Source organism: Zingiber officinale, chromosome 11A (assembly GCF_018446385.1).
Source record: "Zingiber officinale cultivar Zhangliang chromosome 11A, Zo_v1.1, whole genome shotgun sequence".
NCBI lineage: Eukaryota > Viridiplantae > Streptophyta > Magnoliopsida > Zingiberales > Zingiberaceae > Zingiber > Zingiber officinale.
In genome coordinates this window covers 38,745,373-38,765,801 of record NC_056006.1, presented here as the reverse complement: position 1 = coordinate 38,765,801, position 20,429 = coordinate 38,745,373, and the positions used below count along the sequence as shown (strand labels likewise).

Genomic DNA, 20,429 nt, shown 5'->3' with positions numbered 1-20,429 from the left:
TTGATTTCATTCAACGAACTTTTCTGAAACTTATATATGCATATTCATGTATTGTAGGTTGAAGAGCATCTAAATGTAGGAAATTCCAAATTTTCAAAAGTAATCAAAGCATTAGCAAGAAGTTTCAAGGCTTATATAATTAATGGATTTCATTTTCGTACAGAGTCTTTCGAAACTAGTAAAACAACTCAAAATAGTGGAGTAATACTTAGGGCAAAAACTACTAGCTATGCTAGTAGGAAAGAAAGGAATCCAATTACTGGAGAAATTATTTACTTTAGAGTATTGAAAGATATTATTCAAGTACACTAGTAATAGGATGAAGTTTGTTATGTTCAATTGTGATTGGGTTGATAATCAAAGAGGGAAAATAGAAGATGATTTCAAATTTACCTTAGTGAATTTTGATCATCTAATGTATAGAGACAATCAGCTATCTGACGAACCATTCATATTTGCTAGTCAAGTAAAGCAAGTATTCTATAGCAATGATCCAATGGAACCAAATGGCATGTTCTGAAAATGAGTCGCGGAGATAATTATGATGTTTACTCTTCTTTGGATCAAGCGGATTCATATTCTTCTCAAACTTTGGATGATAATATTCCTATTAGGGATGAGGATAATGCTGGGGTGAGGGAAGATGTTGTTGATGGAGTCATTGATCTTGGACAGGACGCAGAAGTTGCAGAGAATGATGAAACATATTAAGATTGTTTTTTGTATTGTTATTCTTTAACGCTAATAAGGAGAATGCATTTGAAAAACCTACTTTAGTCTCAACTTTAACGAACCCGGTGAGCTTAGAAATCATTCTCTCAAAGCTCTTTCTTACATATGGAAGTGGAGAGTTGGAAGCAGATGATGTTTTGATTTGAGAAGTGATAGTCCTTGGTTGGCACGCACATTTGTTTTTTTGTTTCTGGCATTGTTCCCCATGTCTTCCTTTTTCTTCCTAATTTATTATGTTCTGAATTCATTCTTAATTTATTCTGCCTAATGCATTGTTTCAGGCATTGTTTCTTGTGTATTCCTAAATTTTCATCCATTCTTCATAACTCCTGGTAATCGAACAAATTCACATCGCCCAAGCAAAATGAGCTTCTGAACTTTTTAAAGAGGTCACTAACTGCAATGGTCATCAATTAGTGCCGATTGATAAGAGAGAGACATAACATAATAGTTAGATTCGTACAATCGGTAGTATTCTTATATTTACTTTACTATTTGAATTTATGAGATACTTGTCCACTTTTGTTTTTCAATATTCTTGATAAATAAAATAGAAAAGAGTACCCCTTTTTACCCGAGTACATATGCAAATTGTATTCGTTTATTATATGAGACACAACGAACTTAACATAAGTGCCTCGACAGAGTACTCGTCAAGGTAAATGAAAACCCCTTTGAGCTCCAACTTTTTTTTGAGGGTATCCTCAATGACTAATTGGAAACAATCTATCTCATTTTCATTCAAATAAACTAAATTGCACACTCAATTTTTTATGTATGCCTTCCCATTCCAGTTCCAGTCCCAGTCTCAATTGAAGGAAGAAATACTAATACAATAAAAGAGAGAGTGTTTTATTCTTCTTCATTTATGCTTGATGTATAATCAATTTTTGAGTATTAGTCTGATTGATTTATTTATAATTTAATAATTAGTTATCATTGTTTTCTTTTCTAAGTTTAGCTTCAAATGTGTAATTGACCTTTTATGACCTTTGGACTAATATGTTGATTTTTTTTTTCATGATAGATCATCTTGGTTAGACAAGAAAATAAAGGGACAACTATGCTGGAAAAATTAAATGATGTGGTAAGAGGTAATTTATCTCAAGTGCATACTCCCACACGTATAATAGAGAAACCACAACAAGAAAGACTAAATAACATATTACATCCAATAGTTCATCATCCACAAACAAGATCCAAGCATCAATCACAAGTTCAACAAGCATCAACATTACAAGCTCAAACTTTGGAGGTCATTGATGAACAACAAAATTCACAATCAATTGATCCACTTAATTCACAACCTAGTTTAACCTTGCCAAATTCAGGTTAGTGTATATAGATTTCCAAAGTGTTCAATTATTTTTAAAATTTCTCGTATTATTCGTCGCCCCTCTTTGTTGGTTCTTTTTTACTTATTGTAATTTACAAGTCTTTTATGTTTCTTGAATTTATACGAGAAACTAACAATGGAGTAACTAAAAAACGAGGAAGAGCCTTTGCTCAAGGTAATTTATCTCAAGTGCATCCTCCCACACGTGTAATAGAGAAACCGCAATAAGAAAGACCAAATAACATATTACATCCAATAGTTCATCATCCACAAACAAGATCGAAGCATCAATCACAAGTTCAAGAAGCATCAACATTACAAGCTTAAACTTTGGAGCCCATTATAAACAAAATTCGCAATCAATTGATCCACCTAATTCACAACCTAGTTTAACCTTGTCAAATTCAGGTTAATTTATATAGATTTCCAAAGTGTTCAATTATTTTTTAAATTTCTCGTATTATTTGTCACCCTTCTTTGTTGGTCCTTTTTTACTTATTGTAATTTACAAGTTTTTTACGTTTGTTGAATTTATAGGAAAAACTAACAATGGAGTTACTAAAAAAAATGAGGAAGAGGACCTGCTCAAGGGGATTTACATGAAAGTGAAAAGTTAATAGTTGATTTCAACGAATCATTCCAGGCTATTGGATGGAATGCGGGCAAGTATTCATCATTGCTTGGTCGAATTGCTCGTAATGGTGTCCAAGTTCCCTTAATATATGTAGAATGGTCTGACGTGCCCACACATGTTACAAATTATATCCGGAATGAAGTTCAAGTAATTTCTCTATTTTTTACCATTTTTGACCTATTATTAATCATATCATATGGCCGATATGACAAAATAATGTTTCTAACCTAGTTATAATAATTATGTTTGCAAATTTTTTTTAACAAACTGTTCATATATCTCCTATATATTATATAGGAGAATAGCAATACCCCTACCTTAAATTTGGCGACAAATAGAGAAAGTGGAACAATCGAATTAAAATTTATTATTTTAATAGAAAGACCCATGACCAATTGTTAGCCAATGTTCCTAATCATGTTGAACCTGAGCAATGGAGGATTCTCATCGAGTACAGAAAAATTTCAAGTAATTTCTTGTCTCAAATAACATTATTTTTTTTCTCATCAAATAATTTCCTGTCTCTATTTTTTCTATTTTTAAGGAAATTTCAAAAAAAAAATACACTCAATAGAGAACTTACGGGACCAATATCTATATGACCGGAACAACTTCGATGCCTAACTATAAAATAAAAGTATGTATAATTATAATAAAGTATATATAATTATAATATATTATGTTTTTTTTAACAAATGTATAAGGATTTATCATTTTTATATAGTTGGCAGTCAATCACTTAACAACGTACATTGAGGCTCGTTTCAAAAAGTTGAGTTCCAGCTGATGCTGAGGCTGCAAATTTAATAGTAAACACATTCATTTACAATTATTATATTGTTAAGACATTATCATTTTTTAATTACTTATGAAGGATCTATATTTATTGATGTTAATAAACATATAGGGTCAAATGCAAGAAAAGTTATCAGCTGTACCTATTGAGGATCAAACATCTGAGTTGAGGCAGAAGATTTTCAATAGTTTCATGGAAAATGAAAGGCATGGTTGTGTTCGCACTTTGGGTTTAGGTCATAGTCCTTCTGGCATGTGTACTCACCCCTTCCCTTGTTATCCAATGAACATTCAAATGAGTTAATCAAAATGGCTACGAAGAAAACTGTAACAGAGTATATGAAAGTAGTTCTAAATCAAATGAAATTTCAAATAGATGCACTTCAATCAAAGTTAGAGAATCATGAATCCTCATAGACATCTTCGAATGGAATCCAGTAAATTTAGTAATCAAAAGGTATCTTAACTTTATTTAAATAATTATCTTTTATGATGAATTTTGATAGTTTTGTGATTTGTGCACTATTTTTTATTTAGATTGTAGATAATACTATTTCACATATATAAGGATTGGGTAACCAATCGGTACATTGGTAGTTATTTTCACAAGAATTTTTTTTATTTTATTAATAATTTTGGCGATGTAGTGTAGGGTTTTTTATGTTGTAGATAAATTTATTTTATAAGTACAACAACTTGAAAGGCACAAAGATATCGACAAACACATGAACCATCATTTCTTATTACAAGATGAGAGGTTTGTTTAACTTGAAAATATTTGTGTTGTATTATACATAGTTGCAAGAAAGAGGATTATGTGTTAGATGATGAGATTTCTTATTGAAAAGTTTTATTTATTGATTTTTCTTATCAGTATATATTATAAATCATCTTTATCTCTAATAAGAGGATTTTTTTAATGTTCAGGATTCTGATAAAGAAGAATTATAGAAATTATCTCCAGACCACGAGGAGTTGTTCTTTGGACTTTCTCTTGTGTAACTTTCATGGGAATAATAATTTTTTCTTATCAAATTAATGATGAATATGTAGATATTTCTATTATTGGATGAATGTTGATATGAAATGTACGTACTAACTTGTAAGTTAAAAAATATTAGAATTTTATGTTATGTATATCATTTTTAATTTATAAAGAGATTTTTCCTTTTGTTTTGAAATGATAATTCAATAAATTTGATTTAAATTAATTTATATAGTAAATATTCTTTTAAGATTATTAATTTTTGTCATAAATGGTGTATCTAACAAATTAAAGCATTAGAGACCAATTTATTGTCTTCATTTCTATTTGAGATAGCACAATACCATCTTAATTTAATATCTCTAGTTTTTTTTACAGGGTAAAACATAATATTTGAGAAAAAAATAACTATCTTAAATACTTTTGAGACAATTGAACAACCGTCTCATCACTATCTTAAATAGCATTTAAGACGGTACAACTGTCTCAATATTTTTTTAAGACATTTGTATTGGAAACGACTACATTACTGTCTCATCACCGTCTCAAAAACATTTTGAGACACTAAATTTATAATTTAAGACATATTTTGTTGTGTCACAAAAAGTATTTTTTTCTAGTAGTGATTGATCAGTCGACTAGTCTTCATGGGCTAGCGAACAGAAACATTGTGTTCGCTCTTAGTCGACTAGTAACCCTAGAACCACAAACCCCGAAATTCCATTCTGGGGTTTGTTGGTTCTCAACGACTGAGACATATATTGGTAAACCCTAACTTACGATTTTACCCCCAAGTACAATCACTTATGCACTCGTCTTTATCCACATAACCTTGACCTTGTCTTCTAGCCTCCTCCATCAACCTTGCGTCCCTCGGATGTTTCCCCATCCTTCACCCCTTACCTTCAAGAGCTTCTTACAGCATTGTCCTTCCTGTCAGATCTTCCTTTGTCAAGTCACACTTGGACTTATACGGCCAAACCTCAAGCTTGGAATTCATCTGTGTCAAGATCACACTTGGGCTTCCTTTACACCTGTTAGTTGCTGCACACTCAATAGTGCATATCAAATACAGATGCAAACCCTAACTTAAACTCTTTGCCTAAACATCAAAGTACCGATTGCTCCAACAATCTCCCCATTTTTGATGTTTGGCAACGTTTAAGTTAGGGAAACAAATAATGCAATACATATGTAAATAAATATACAATATACTCATACATATGCAATGGAACCTAATCCTTAGCTCCCCCTTCACTTAAACTCCTCCTTGAGGTAGGATTCCTTGCAAAGGTATTTAGACTTCCTACTTAAACCTAAACTTCTCCCCTTTTGCCATACATCAAAAAGAGCAACAATATCCCAATTATTGGACTCTTATACCTCTAATGACTATAATTATCAGGTATTAATCCACATATATCATCCTTTTGGTTATTTTTTATTGCTAAAAATAGTTTCAGACTATCTCAGTCGACTGCCATAATCCCCAATCAACTACCCTTATTGAATCAATCTCATAGAGTCATTTTGTGTTCGATTAACAGCATTACCAGTTGACTGATTTCTGATAGCTGACTAGCATCAAAATTTCAACCTAAACTCATTTCTAAACTCATTTTCAAAAATGCACCAGAAATTCTCTAGACCTCCAAAAATTTCCAAATTTTGTAGAGAAGTCTGTTTCACTATTTTCTACTAGAGAAAAATAGAATTAAAAATTAATTCATCACGGATCCAAGATAGACATAAAATTTAAAACTATCTGAACGGTTCAATTGAAGTTTGACCTAAAGTCTTAGTTTGACTTCCTCTTGATGTATCTATCCATACTAAATCGTAATGCATCCCTAGTATTAGTTTATATGATATCTATACATCTAAAATCCATTTTCATGCAATATGAATCTCATTTCATATTTTCATACATGAATCTCACCCTAATTGTGTCAAGCAATTAGGTTAGATACTCAAGTTCATCTATAAACTCTTTGGTACATTTTATGACCCATCTAGAATCCCAAGCAAGGTTCACCCGTGGGTCCTAAATTGACTCTTTGAGCTCCCTCTATAACTCTTAACCCTAGTCACCTTCCTAGATAACTCATCTATTATGGCTAAGACCACTATGATACACCTCGAGTGACAATTGACCTATAATCATTGTACTCTCTTAACCTTAGACATCTTGTCTTTGGTTAATTTCTCCTTGTAATTAACCTTGGATGATTTATCCTTAGTTGACTTATCCTTTGATTTCTTATCCTTGGATAACTTCTCCTTGTCATAGTTATATACAACCCTTGCATACGACTTTTACTTGGCTTTGGTTGACTTTGCAAATGCATTTCCACCAAAGTGCTTCCATTTACCCTTATTTGATGAAGATCGGTATTATAAACCAGATTTATCACCATTAGGTCTTTAACTACCCAATACTAAATCCAAACTCTTAGATCCAACATTAAATCTTTCTAGGGTTTTTTCTAATTCCTCAAGCCTTGACTTCAAAGTTTGATTTTCTAATTCTAACTTTCTAACCCTAGAATCAAGACATTCCTAGACCTACCCTTCCTAGACATGTGTCTCCCCTTTTTGAGATTAATGCCTAGATTTTCCACCGCCTTCCTCTCTTTAGACAAAGTGGGTTGTTATTTTTGTTGTTAGATCTAACCTTTGAATTTAATTTCTTAGGGTTATCAATCATATTAACTCTATTCCTATCATGGCATCTAAATTCAAAATTATGCATGGGTAAATAAACGACATTGTTATTTCTAACATGCAAATCTCTAGAACTTGAATTAACATTCGAATTAAAATTCAGGTTAGGGTTTACCTTTCTACTTACCATTGGAGTTCCCACACAAGCATCCATATAGTTTTTTCCACTTCCTCCATTGCTTCATCCGCTCCATCTTCTTGAGTACTCCCTTCCTTAGGTATTTGTGTGGTAGTTGTTGGTGCGGTTAGCACTAACGGTCTAACCCAAGTTTTGATGAATGACAAAATAGGTTAAGTTAGTTTTGTTGTTGATCTAACACTCTGACCGAGTGTGCAGGAAAAGCCCAGACAGGTCGACAGGCTGACCTGATGTCTGGCACGAAGCCCAGCTAGGTCGACGGGCAGACCGGATAGCTGGGACGAAGTCCAAACTCCAGCGCTGGTTGGGAAGCGCCAGCACTGACGCGGGCGAACGGATGCCTGTGGCGCGCATTCGTCCATTCCGGCGCCTGACCGTCAAATCGTAAGTCACTGGAAGGGAGTGACTGTGAGGATGCGTTCCCGGAAAGGGAACTTAGGCGCCGATCCGACTTAGAACCATCTCGGAACTCTAAGTCGAGATCTTGACTAGATTCCAGTCTCGGAGAGACGGAATCTAATTACTATTTTTCTTATCTATAAAATTGTGTTAACAATCTGTGTTGCAGGGTATAATTGCCTCGGACTAAAGTTTTTCTTGCAGGAAAGAGTCTGCTGGAAAACTTGGGTCCGGACGCCCGGGAGGTACCCGGGCGCCCGGAGGTCCGGGTACCCGGGAGGTACCCGGGCGCCCGGAGGTAAATTCTATCATCTTCACGTCACCGCCACGTGGAGCCTCCTGATTGGGTCGGCTATGTCATGGTCGAGGCGCCCTGAAGGTTCCAGGCGCCCCGAGCCTCCTATATAAGGAGGGTCAAAGGCGGAGCCCTCACAACAACCGATAATCAGATCTTCAGTGCTCATGCGACGCTGCCAAAAGCTCACAAGTTTCTTTTTCTCTCTGTTTTAATTTTCATAATTGTCGACATTTTGTTTCTAATAATTCCTGTACTTTCGCTGTAATTCTTATTTCGGATTATTAGTGATTGCCCACCGAAAGCACCCTTGTGTGCGGGCGTTGGAGTAGGAGTCGACACAGGCTCCGAACCAAGTAAAAATTACTTGTGTCATCTCTCTTTACTTTACTTTTTTCCGTTGCGTACTCTCGTTAATTTTAAATCGATATTCACCCCCCCCCCCTCTATCGACTCTTCATGATCCAACAGTAGTATCCTCGCTCACCACACGTGAAGCACACTATGTGCATCTTCTCCTTCTTCTTCCTACAACTTAAATTAGATTCTAAATGAATTAAATTTAGTTTAGGAATTACTTTTTTTCCTTTTTGAGCAAAGGACACTTATTCTTATAGTGTCTCATCTCTCCACATTCAAAACATTTGATATGGGTCTTCTCACTCCTCGCAAAGGTGGTTGAGGATTGAACTTTCAAGATCTCCACTATCTCAAAATTGCTCTTCTTCTTCCCTCGAAGATGTAGATGATTCCACTTTTTCCTCCTCTTCTGATGTTGAACATGTCCCAACATTTGAATGGTACTCTTCTTCCTCTTCCTCGTGGACCAATGAGCTCTTCTCCTTGGGCTCCTCCACTCTTGGATTTGTGTAGGATTTTCATGATAAGCAATTACTTTTTTCCAAAGGTCACATACATTCTTGTACTCATGTACACTAGAAAACACATTAGAAGGCAATAATTTTAATAAGATTTTAGTTACCTCCTTGTCCGCCTCCTATTGTTGTTTTTTCTCCTCACTCTAATATCTTGGCCAGAGACACTTCCTCTTCTTGTCTGTTGGAGCTTCGAAGGATTCTTCGAAGGCGATCCAATGATTCATTTGGAACTATGTCTCCAATCGCTTCATCCAATACTTGAAAACTCCTTGCTCGTATAGAGGTGGAATTCAGATGTCCCATCCTAGTGCTCCTTCCGACTCCATTGCGATACCACTTATTGGCATCGGACAATTTCCAAAAATTGTCGCCTTCTTCTTCTAGTGCTTACTCCTTTCGGCGGCTAGTCCTTCAAGAGTGCTCCTAGCTCTGATACGAATTATTGGGACCTTGATCACTGACTAGAAGGGGGTGAATAGACGGTCACCTACTTCATTCATTTTTCTATACTTGTTAACACAATGAAAATACACACAACCAAATATAAAAGTTAACCCTAGAGACAAGAAGGAAAAAAACAAAACCTAACATGGTTGTTTACGTGGTTCGAAGATGATGCTCCTACTCCATGGTTGTCCGTAAGGTGGATAATCCCTCATCGATGGATTAGTCCCCGAAACTCCGGCTAGCACATTCCTCCTTGTCGATAGAAAAACTTCACCACAAACTCGATCAAGAACTCTTGGATTGCTCTGAGCTTTGGAGACTCTATTAGCGGTTAACCACCTCTAATTTCGTCACCAAATCTAGCCAATCTGAGTTCCATTATATAGCTTGGGAGGAAACACCCAAGCTGTATTTCCGCCGCCTCGACTGCCATACTTATCGGTACCTCTGTGTAATTCGACCGTTACAACCGGCTTGATTCCAATCTATTGCTCACCATGGATCAGTCGACTAGTCTTCATGGGCTGAGCGAAGTATTCTGATAACCCTAGAACCATAAACCCTGGAATTCCATTCCAAGTTTACTGGTTCTCAACCACTGACATATACCAGTCAAATGGTAAACTTAATTTACAATTTTACCCCCGAGTACAATCACTCATACACTCGTCCTCGCCCGCACAACCTTGACCTTGTTTTCTAGCCTCCTTCATCAGCCTTGCATTCCTCGGATGTTTTCCCATTCTTCACGTCTTGCCTTCAAGAGTTTCCTTCGACTTTATCCTTGTTGTCGGGTCTTCCTTTGCCAAGTAACACTTAGACTTACACGGCTAAGCCTCAAGCTTAGACTTGCACCGCCAAGACTCTCATGCTTGGACTTCACCTTTGCCAAGATCACACTTGGACTTTCCTTTGCACCTGTCACCTACACACTCAATAGCGCATAGCAAATAAAGATGCAAATTCTAACTTCAACCCTTTGCCCAAACATCGAAACCTAAGGGTACACCGATTGCTCCAACATTATTTTCATATCAGCATTAGGCACCAAAAAGGACTTTAAAAGAAGCCTTGACGTCTCTATTTAGACACTTGTGTTAATCAATTTTAAACTTCTGCTAAACCAAATATGACTATTGGAAACCATAATGGCCACTTTTGGATCAAAAGGGATAACACAACTCTAACTTAGTCGAGATACTTGTAAACATAATCTTTTTTGTGCCTACCAACATCACAACTTGGTCATGGTCGACAACTCTATCAAGTTGATGTTCCAATCGACTAGGAAAGCTTAGTTCCACCTATGATACTTTTGAACCAAAAATGGGCCCAAGTGAGTTTTAAGGTCGATCTTAGCTTTTTTTAACCTCACACCATTAAGGGGCAACCTCAAACTTCATAGCAACCTATCAAACACCATATAGGCCCTAAGATGAAGCTCCTTAGATAGCAAACTCTAGATACTAGCTAAATTCTATAAATGAAATTAACTTATGGCTAAAATAAACACAACATTATAATATTGATTAATGTAATACTTGAGCATAAAATATTCAAGTCAATTTTCAAGCTTGATGATTAACTAACCATCCAAAAGCTTGAAGCACCTCACAACTTCACACTCGATCCATGAAACCTTTCATCTAAAGTTAATCACTTCACTCTCCAATTCATATCATATTTTCACACTTTATTGAACTTATCAAATACATATTTGACTTAAATTGTGTTGTTAAACCATCAAAATATTGAGTTCAAACCTAGTCATAAGGACTGAACCATTGTCCTATCAATCTCTCTAAAGTTCCCCCTCAATCTTAACTCCCCTCAATCTAGATATCTTGCGGAACCGTGCTCTTGATTAAAGCTACTTTGAGATGATGACTTTATTTTCAAATGGAAAAGGATAACTTAAACCTTAAGTGTCTCTCTCTTTTCCTCATACATTAAAAAACAAGTATAAAGAATTAATGACAGTTGTCAAACAAGTAAAAAATAATTAATTCATTTCCAATAGATAAGTGAAACATATTAGCATGATCACAAGAACTACGAGAGTTGAGATGATAATAAAACAAGAAAGTAATGAGCGTTTCATTTCCCAAAATCCATGTATACCCTCCATATATAAAGCATTTAAACATTTTTTTTTTTGAATGATATGTAATTACGAAAGCCATGTGAAGCATGAAAAAAGTAAGTTAAGCATATCATCATGGTGTATAAATAATAGTTCAACTTTGTGCCCAATGAGCAGTTCAGGAAGAGGAACATGGCAACAATAACGACAATCCTCTAGATTTAATATCGATTATTTCATCCAACTAGTAAACATAGAATAGTAACCACCAGAAACTAGCTAAAGAAGAATAAAAAGCCTCTAATCCCGTCGATTCAAAATAACTTGTTCGATAGAGACCAAGCACTAACATAGGCTTAGAGATAATACAATATCAAAAACAATAAGCGATCTCAAATCTCTATAATACAATATCAAAAATAATAAGCGATCTCAAATAAGTGATTTAGTGTACCTGGTGGAAGATTAGGCTTCTAAATCAGGAAACAATTGAGCCAACAAGCAAATCACGAGGAACAACAAAAAGGCTTTGAAATCGGTCGCTAGAAAATTTTCTTGCAACGAAAGCAACCTGTCCCTTTTTGTAATCTAGGTATCTGAGCCCGCTTCATTCCAACTAGTCGCATTTTCCTATTCAAAATTCAGTGTGAATGAAAAATATATTAATAAGTTTTTAATGAATAGTGAAAACGTAATGAAATTTTATGTTTAAAATTTTTTTGATCGCTTATTTTAATATGTGATGTAATGGAGATAACAGTACCACATGGCATGACTCGATTAACGCAATCAATTTGACCGACTTGGGAGGGATGACTAGCAAGGATAAAGTCTAAGTAGATCAAGATTAACAAGGTCAAAGATGACCGAATGTCTAGTAAGAGACAAGACCAAGTCGGATGACTAAGTAGATCAAGATTGATCGGATGACTAGCAAGGGTAAAGTCTAAGTAGAACAAGATTAACAAGGTCAAAGATGACCGAATGTCTAGTAAGAGACAAGATCAAGTCGGTCAAGGTGACAGGATGCTTAGCAAAGAGAAAATTCTAAGGCAGTAAACCTTAGGTAAAGAAAAACCCTAGGAGAGTGAACTCTAAGTAGAAGTCTTGGAGGAGTGAACTCCAAGCAAAAGATAAGCTATAGGTCAGGTAGACTACGGCTTTGTGTGTTTGCTGCTTGTGTTTTTATGCTTGTCTCACAAGAACCTAGTGTTGGAAGCAAGACGGCGAGGAGGTGAACGCAATCGGACGCAGCTAGACCAAGTCCTAAGTAAATCGGACTTGACTTGGATCAAACTAGACTCAAACAAATCTGATCAAACGGACAATGTCAGGTTCGAGCGACCAGAAGGCCAATGTGAGTGTTCGAAAAACCAATCTAATCGACCCGTTAGATTCAATTGACCAGGTTTGGGTCCGAACTAGATGCAATGACTAGGTTTAAAACCTTCTTTTCTTTTTATAAAACAAAACAGAGTCACAACGGAATATTAAAACAAAAAACTTAACTCGATAACTTGGTTCACAGTCCAACTAGTGCTACTCCAAGGCCTACATGATCCCTTGGATCATTTTCGAATAGGAAATTTGATGTGCGTATTTCATGCATAGTTTTTAGTATTATTTTGCATGCATTTTGTTTCATCACATAAGCATATCTCCATTACCTTATATAAGGGTAAAGAGGTGGCCTCTTCTTATAGGTGGCTTACATAACTACTGTATGATTTCATGTTGTAACAGCCACATCCCTTAAATTTACTAACTACATGTTGTAACGACCACATCTCTTGAGTTTGTTGACTTCCTACCATAACGGTCGTGTCCCTTGGATTTGTTGACTTCTTGCTGTAACGGTCTCGTCCGTAAAGGAGGTGGCTGGTAGCCTGCGTAAGGGTTGTGTCCTTTAAGGAAACGACCGGCAATGAGTGTGTTCTTCAAAGAGGCGGCTAGCAGCCTGCATAATGGTTGCATCGTTTAAGCAGGTGGATGGCCACCACCGTTACAGTGGAATCCTTTAAGGAGGTGGTTAGCCGCCACTGTTGAATCCTTTAAGGAGGCGACTAACGACTGCGTCCTTTAAGAAGGTGGCTAGCTCGACCCAAGTTGAGATTGAGCTCAGTCGGGAGGTAGCTTGGCAACGACTGCATCTTTTAAGGAGGTGGCTAGTTCAACCCAAGTTGAGCTTGAGCTCGACCGGGAGACAGCTGACTCGACCCAAGTTGAGGTGGAGCTTGGCTCGGAGGCGGCTGACTTGACTTGAGATGAGATAACAGTCGGCTAACTTGGCTTAAATCCCTCCCAAGTCAGTAGAGTTGACTTGACCGAGTCATGGTCGATGCCATGTGGTATCGTTATCTTCTCCACATCAAACATAAAAATAAAAAAAGGACAGCCCCACCATGCGGGGTCCTGGGGAAGGATCCATTGTATGCAGTCTTATCCTGCTTTTGCAAGAGGCTGTTTTCAGGATTCGAACCCGTAACCTTTTGATCACAAAGCAACAACTTTACCATTACGTCAAGGCTCCAGCAATTAAAAAATTTAAAACATAAAATTTCATTACATTTACAATATTCATCGAAAGTTTATTAATATATTTGTCATTCACATTAGATTTTATGAATCGGAAAATGGGACTAGTTGGACCGAAGGAAGATTTAAAAAAAAAAAAAGACGGATTGCTCCTGTTTACAAAAAAAATCTTCCAACAACATAATCAAAGCCTTCTTGTTGTTCCTCATGATCTATTGATTGGCTCAATTGTTTTCGGTTTCAGGAGCTTGATCTTCTGCCAGATACACTAAATCACTCGTTGTTCTGTATTTGCAAGGAGAAATTTGAGATCACTTGCTGTTTTTGTTGTATTATATCTAAGCCCATGTTAGGGCCTCGTCTTTCTATCGAACAAGTATTTCTGAATCAACAAGATTAGAGGCTTTATTCTTCTTTAGCTGGTTTTTAGAGGTTTATATTCTATGTTTATTAGTTGGATGAAATAATTGATATTAAATCTAGAGGTTCATCGTTTATTATTGCAAATTGGAGAGATTTTATTAGTTCTCTTAGTTCATTTGTGAAAGTTTTTTCTTTAGATTTTTGTACAAAGCACCCATGTTCCTATTCCTTAACTGCTCACCCACCTAGCACAAAGTTGTACTATTATTTATACACCATGGTGATATGTTTAACTTACTTTTTTTCCAGCTTCACAAGGCTTTCATAATTACATATCATTCAAAAGAAAAAAATGTTTAAATGTGAAAAAATCAATTCTATTATTATATATCTTGAAAGCCTTGTTTAAAATGCATCAAAAATTATCCAATTAGTAGAACTAATGCTTAAAGGTCTCAAAAACATATGCAACATGCAATCCATTGCATAACACAGATGTGGGGGCCTATGTAATGTGTATTAAAATATGCATTGATATCTAACATCGTTATCATATGCAAAACAAGTATTAAAGGGCAGCATAAGATTTTTAAATCAATTTTTTCCCGGGCAAATTGTTTAAAATAATACCAAATAAGATGTTTTGATTGCAAATGTAGACCAAATATGCTATATGAAATTAAATGCAATGCCTATGTGGTCCCTGTCAAAATCCACTATGAGACCATATTTAGGAACTAAGTGAGTGCTTTTAAAAAATAAATTCACTGCTTCCAATCAGCACACAACATGCATCTTTTTTTCTAATTTAGTCAAAGTATTTGTTATAGTTTAACTTATTGTTTTAAAATTTTGATTTAATTGGTAATAGAACTACTATATGCTTGTATTTAAAGGCAAAAAAGTAAATGGGAAGAGGATTCTAGAAGTATAACTCATCCAAGTTGATCGCACTATAAAGTGTGCTAAGTGTCAACACAATGGAACTGATAAACTGTACTATTCCAACAAAAGACTACGAGTTCGGAAGAGAAAAATCCTTTATTCCTTGTTTGAAAGACAAAGTGAACTATTATTGAATCTCACATCTAGAGTAATGCATACAATTGATTCTCAAGAACTGACAATTAGGGTCTTTGATTCTGTTTGATAGTGAATGGAAGGACATGCATCATACTAATAAACCAATTAACCAAAACAAGCCTTGTGAAATATTTAAACAAGGACCAAAACATCAAATAGAGGTTGATATTTTTTGCTGAATATCCAAACAGTCTCAGTTCACTATTTATCCGAATCCATTAGGCACTAAACAAGCCAAAGTAGCAAATTCAGATAATAATTCTAAAGAATATGTACCAAGCAACTGAACAACTTATGATTCATAAACCAATAACCAGTAATATCATATTTAGGTGCCACAAAATTAAAAACAGGAACAAGGAGGTTTTCGTTTTCAGTGGAACATAGGGATATCACAAAGGGCAAAAAGGTATTTGCAGCAGTAGCTACAACTTTACTAGTTCTTACACTAGCTACAACTTGATCAAGTGTCCAATCAAACCAATGGGACAAGCATATGATCCTTGACAACGAGGTGACGATCATACAAATAATAAAATTGTAACTAGTGAGCAGTTCAGGAAGAGGAACATGGTGTATCAACACAGTGAAAGATGAAACAAGAGAAAGAAATTTTCAACTAATAAAATCTCTTCTCCATTTAGCAACAAAAACTGACGACCCCCATATTGAATATCGGTTATTTCATCCAACAGGTAAATGTAGAATAGTAACCACAATTATAAAACAAAAACCACCAGAAAGCAGGGAGAACAGGATAAAACCTCTAATTCCGTCGATTCAGAAAGATTGTAGGATAGAAACACGAAACCCTAACATGATCTTAAAGATCAGAAAATATCAAAACAAGCAATCTCAAAATCTCTCCTTACAGATACGGAATGACGAGAGATCGAGTGTACCTGGCAGAGGATTAGGGTTCGGAACCCGGAAACGATTGAGCCGATCACGATGAACAATAAAAAAGGGAAATCAATCGCTGGAAGCTTACTCGCGACGGGAGTAATCGTATGCAGGTAAAGGCGTAACCATAACCCTTACGATTACTTAAGGCTAGTGTAATCGGTCACTTGTAATTTTAATTTTAAATTTGTAATATAATGTAATTTGGATTATAAAATATAGTGAAATTTTATAATCTGATTATAAAGTGAATACTATGTAATTTAATTATATTATAAGTTCATCATTTAATCAAAATTTAAATGACAAATATATCCCTAGTCCATCACGGTCGCCGCCTACCATCATTGGTCATCGTCGCCCACTGTCGTCGGACACTGCAGGCCGCCGCCCACCACCATCGGTCACCTCCGCCACCGACCGTCGCTCGCCGCCAACGATTGTCACCGTCATCGGTTGTCGGTTGTCGGCGGTCGACGGTTGCCGGTGGAGACCGACGGCGGCCGGCGGTTGTAGGTGGCGATCGGTGGCAGCCGGCGGTTGTCAGTGGCGGCCGACGGAGGAGGCCAACGGCGGCGACCGCTGGTTGCCACAAGCTCTGCCAGAGATGTGGCGACCATCGATAGAAATCACAGGATATTTTTGTCATTTTATAATAATACGAATTACATTTCTTATAAAAAATAATGGACACCAAATAAAAAAATATAATCACTCTTGTAATCAAAGATTACATACATTACGTTTAGTAATATAATCAAGATTACATTACATTACTACGTTTGGTAATGTAATGTATGTAATCTTTTGTTTAGTGTCCATTATTTAGTATAACGAATGTAATTTGTATTATTATAAAATGATAAAAATATCCTGCTGTTAGGATGTATAGTAAAAGCCTAACTTTTGGTATAAACATTTATCTAGAAATACGAATCACATTGGCCAAATGTCTATATTTATGATAAATGTAGTTGTTCAATTAATTTATATTGTAGATAACATGGTGTGTGGTGTCACACACAGAAGATCATGTTATCGGTTCTTTATAAATTATAAACAGTTGCTCACGACTAAGATGGAAAGAAACAAATCATTGGAATAGTCGTAGTATAATTAGGTATTAGTTTATCTTGACTAATAAATTACACTAGTACACTCTAAGTGTATTGAGTAGGACCATTTTAGGTAAGTTCTTTTTATACTGACTTGATAAAAGAACTAGACCTTAGTTATTATGCAAGTGTGTGCTCTTAATCCTAATATAATAACAAGCACATATATTTGATATTCATTTCTTTAATTTATCAATGGGTGAGATTTAGTTTGATAAATCAATAAGCCCGATAAGTTGGGAAATGATATCACTTATAGTGTGTGTTGTTGATTATAGAAGGAAACTGTGTCCTAGTAATCTAGGTTGATAATATCCCCAAGAGGAGCTCATAAAGATTGTCATGTTAAACCCTGCAGGTGGACTTAGTCCGACATGACGATAAGGTTGAGTGGTACTACTCTTGGACTAAGATATTAATTAAGTGAGTTGTCAGTAACTTATTTAATTAGTGGACATTCGACATCTTAAACACAGGGAGAGTAACACACTCATAATAAGAAGGAGCGCAAAATGTAATTTGGGATTGGTGCGGTAGTTCAATAATAATTCTTTAGTGGTATGAATTATTATTGATGAAATTAAGTTGTGTGTTCGGGGCGAACACGAGAAGCTTAATTTCATCGAGAGACCAAAACCAATTCCTCCTCTCGGTTCCTATCGTAGCCTCATGTATATAGAGATTTACTTACCCATCCTAATGGGGCCGGCCAAGCTAGCTTGGAACCAAAGCTAGGGCCGACCAAGACCAAATGGATGAGCTAAATTGGTGGGCGGCCAAAGCTTGGGTCCCAAGCTTAGGTGGTCGGCCACTAGAATATTAAAAAAGATTTTTATTAAAATTATTTCTTATGTGGATATCATGTTTTTAAAAGAGAATTTAAAATTTAAATCTTTCCTTTTATAGCTTTCTACAAAATATTAAGAAAAGATTTGAAATCTTTCCTTATTTGTAAATTGAAAGGAGATTTTAATTTTGAAAAAACTTTCCTTTTTAACCATTATCATAATTTAAAAGAGAGTTTTAAAAATTAAATATTATCTTTTATTAGTTTCTACAAAAGATTAAGAAAAGATTTGATATCTTTCCTTATTTGTAGATTGAAAGGAGATTTTAATTTTTAGAGATAACTTTCCTTTTTGGAAATCATCCACATGTTTAAAAGAAAGATTTTAATTTATAAAATTTCCTTTTTATAATCCACCATGAAGGGAAAAATTATTGGAGAAATTTTTTATAAATTTCTGAAAACAAATTAGGAAGTTTTAATTTTTGTTTTAATTAAAACTCTTCTTGTTTTGGGGAAATAAGTGGCCGGCCATATAATAATGAAAAGGAAAATTATTTTTAATTAAATAAATTTTTCCTTTTCATGGCAAAAGAATTAAGGAAGTTTTTAATTAAATTTCCTTATTTGCCAAGACCAAGGATTATAAAAGAGGGGGTAGAGGTACCTTCATGAAGAACGACTCTATTCTATTCTTCCTCTCTTTTCCTCCTTGGTGGCCGACCCTAGCTTCTCCCTCTTCTCTTCTTCTTATGGCCGGCGGCAACTTCTCTAGGAGCTTGGTTGGTGGCCGGATTTTACTTGAGGAAGAAGAAGAAGAAGAAGGCTTTGTTTCCTAGCATCCCTTGGAGATTGGTTTGTGGTCTAAGTTCTTCATCCCTTGAAGAAAAGAAGGTGGCTGAAACTTGGAAGAAAGGAGAAGGGCTTGGGTGGTTCTCATCTTGGTAGATCGTTACCGACACAACGTCCGGGATAAGAAGAGGAATACGGTAGAAGATCAAGGGGTTATTTGCTTACAAAGAAAGGTATATCTAGTAATTGTTTTCCGCATCATACTAGTTTTCTTTGTATAATTATTTTTGAAAATACCAAACACAAGAGGCATATGATTCTAGAGTTTTCAGATTTGTTTCGAATTTGTGTTTCTTTTGTTTTATTTTTCGAATTTGTGATTCAATTGTTCTTTTTGGTTAACCTAGAGTTATTTAAGGAAATTAAATATTAGCTTTCTTTAAAAGGCTTTGTATAGGCGGTGGTGGTTGCTCCAATATCCAAGAAGGTCATGTGCCTCACCATGCAGTCCTGGAAGCTAATTTTGGAAATTAATATTTAATGAAATTAATAACATAGGTGGATTTGAATCAATAGTGTTAAGTTCCGCTTGCGATTCAAATCTAAACTATTAAGAACAGATAAGTTAAATTTGGAATCAATAATGTTAAGTTTCGTCTGCGATTCCTAATTTAACTTCTAAAGAACACAATAGGTTATTTAAGGAAAGGTTTGACACTTGTAAAAAAAAATTTTGTACAGTGGAATCGGTACGTTTTCCTAGGACTAACCAAAAATTGGTATCAAAGCTAGGGTATGCCTCTGTGTGTTTGGTTTTCAAATTAGGTTATGCACATGTCATACATAATTTAGGCAGGATAATAGTAGGATGTGCTAACTTTGTGATTGCAGGTTCCAACTATTATGGCTTATAGATGTTGTGTGTGATTGAACCCTTGGACATGTCAAGGGTATTATTTTGTGTGTGCATGATTGTATGTAACTAATACAGTAGGAGCTGTATTAGCCTTAGGATTTTAGAATTTTATTTTCGATCTAGATTATATGTACATTCCCTCATGGAATATAGGATCGATATATGTAAAATTCTATTTTTGTCGCGGATCGGATTCTTGCGAGGCGTGGTACTTTTGGAGCACCAGAGGCGTAGCGGAATAAGAAGCAAGATGGATGCGACAACTCGACCCGATGGCGGTGGCTAAAGATGGCAGCAGCTAGGGTTGGAGCACATGGAAGACAGTAACAGGAAAATGCCATAATAGTTGGAAAATAATTTCCATATTTATTGCTTTATTTACTGTGATGTGTGCGTATGCATGTGATGTATGCTAGGATAACTTAAAATTCCTCATTTTAAATAACTAAGTGAGAGAGAGATTTATTTTAATAAATTCCACGGTCTCC

The 20,429-nt window shown here is 35.5% G+C and overlaps 1 protein-coding gene across 10 annotated transcripts in view; it reads right to left on the bottom strand.

Moving 5' to 3' along the window:
• Positions 1 to 16,480, bottom strand: part of LOC122031818 (thiamine-repressible mitochondrial transport protein THI74-like) — a 74,777-nt gene extending 58,297 nt beyond the window's left edge. For 4 of the 10 annotated variants that reach the window (XM_042590970.1, XM_042590975.1, XM_042590974.1 and 1 more), the window contains exons 1-2: positions 16,331 to 16,480; positions 11,902 to 12,077 (exon numbers count right to left, since the gene is read on the bottom strand). The gene's annotated coding sequence lies outside the window, so the exon portion shown is untranslated. Of the gene's footprint in view, positions 1 to 3,640; positions 3,770 to 11,901; positions 12,078 to 16,330 lie in introns of all 10 variants that reach the window. The other 6 variants (XM_042590971.1, XM_042590972.1, XM_042590973.1 and 3 more) reach the window with 6 other exon arrangements.
• Positions 16,481 to 20,429: the final 3,949 nt, after the last annotated feature.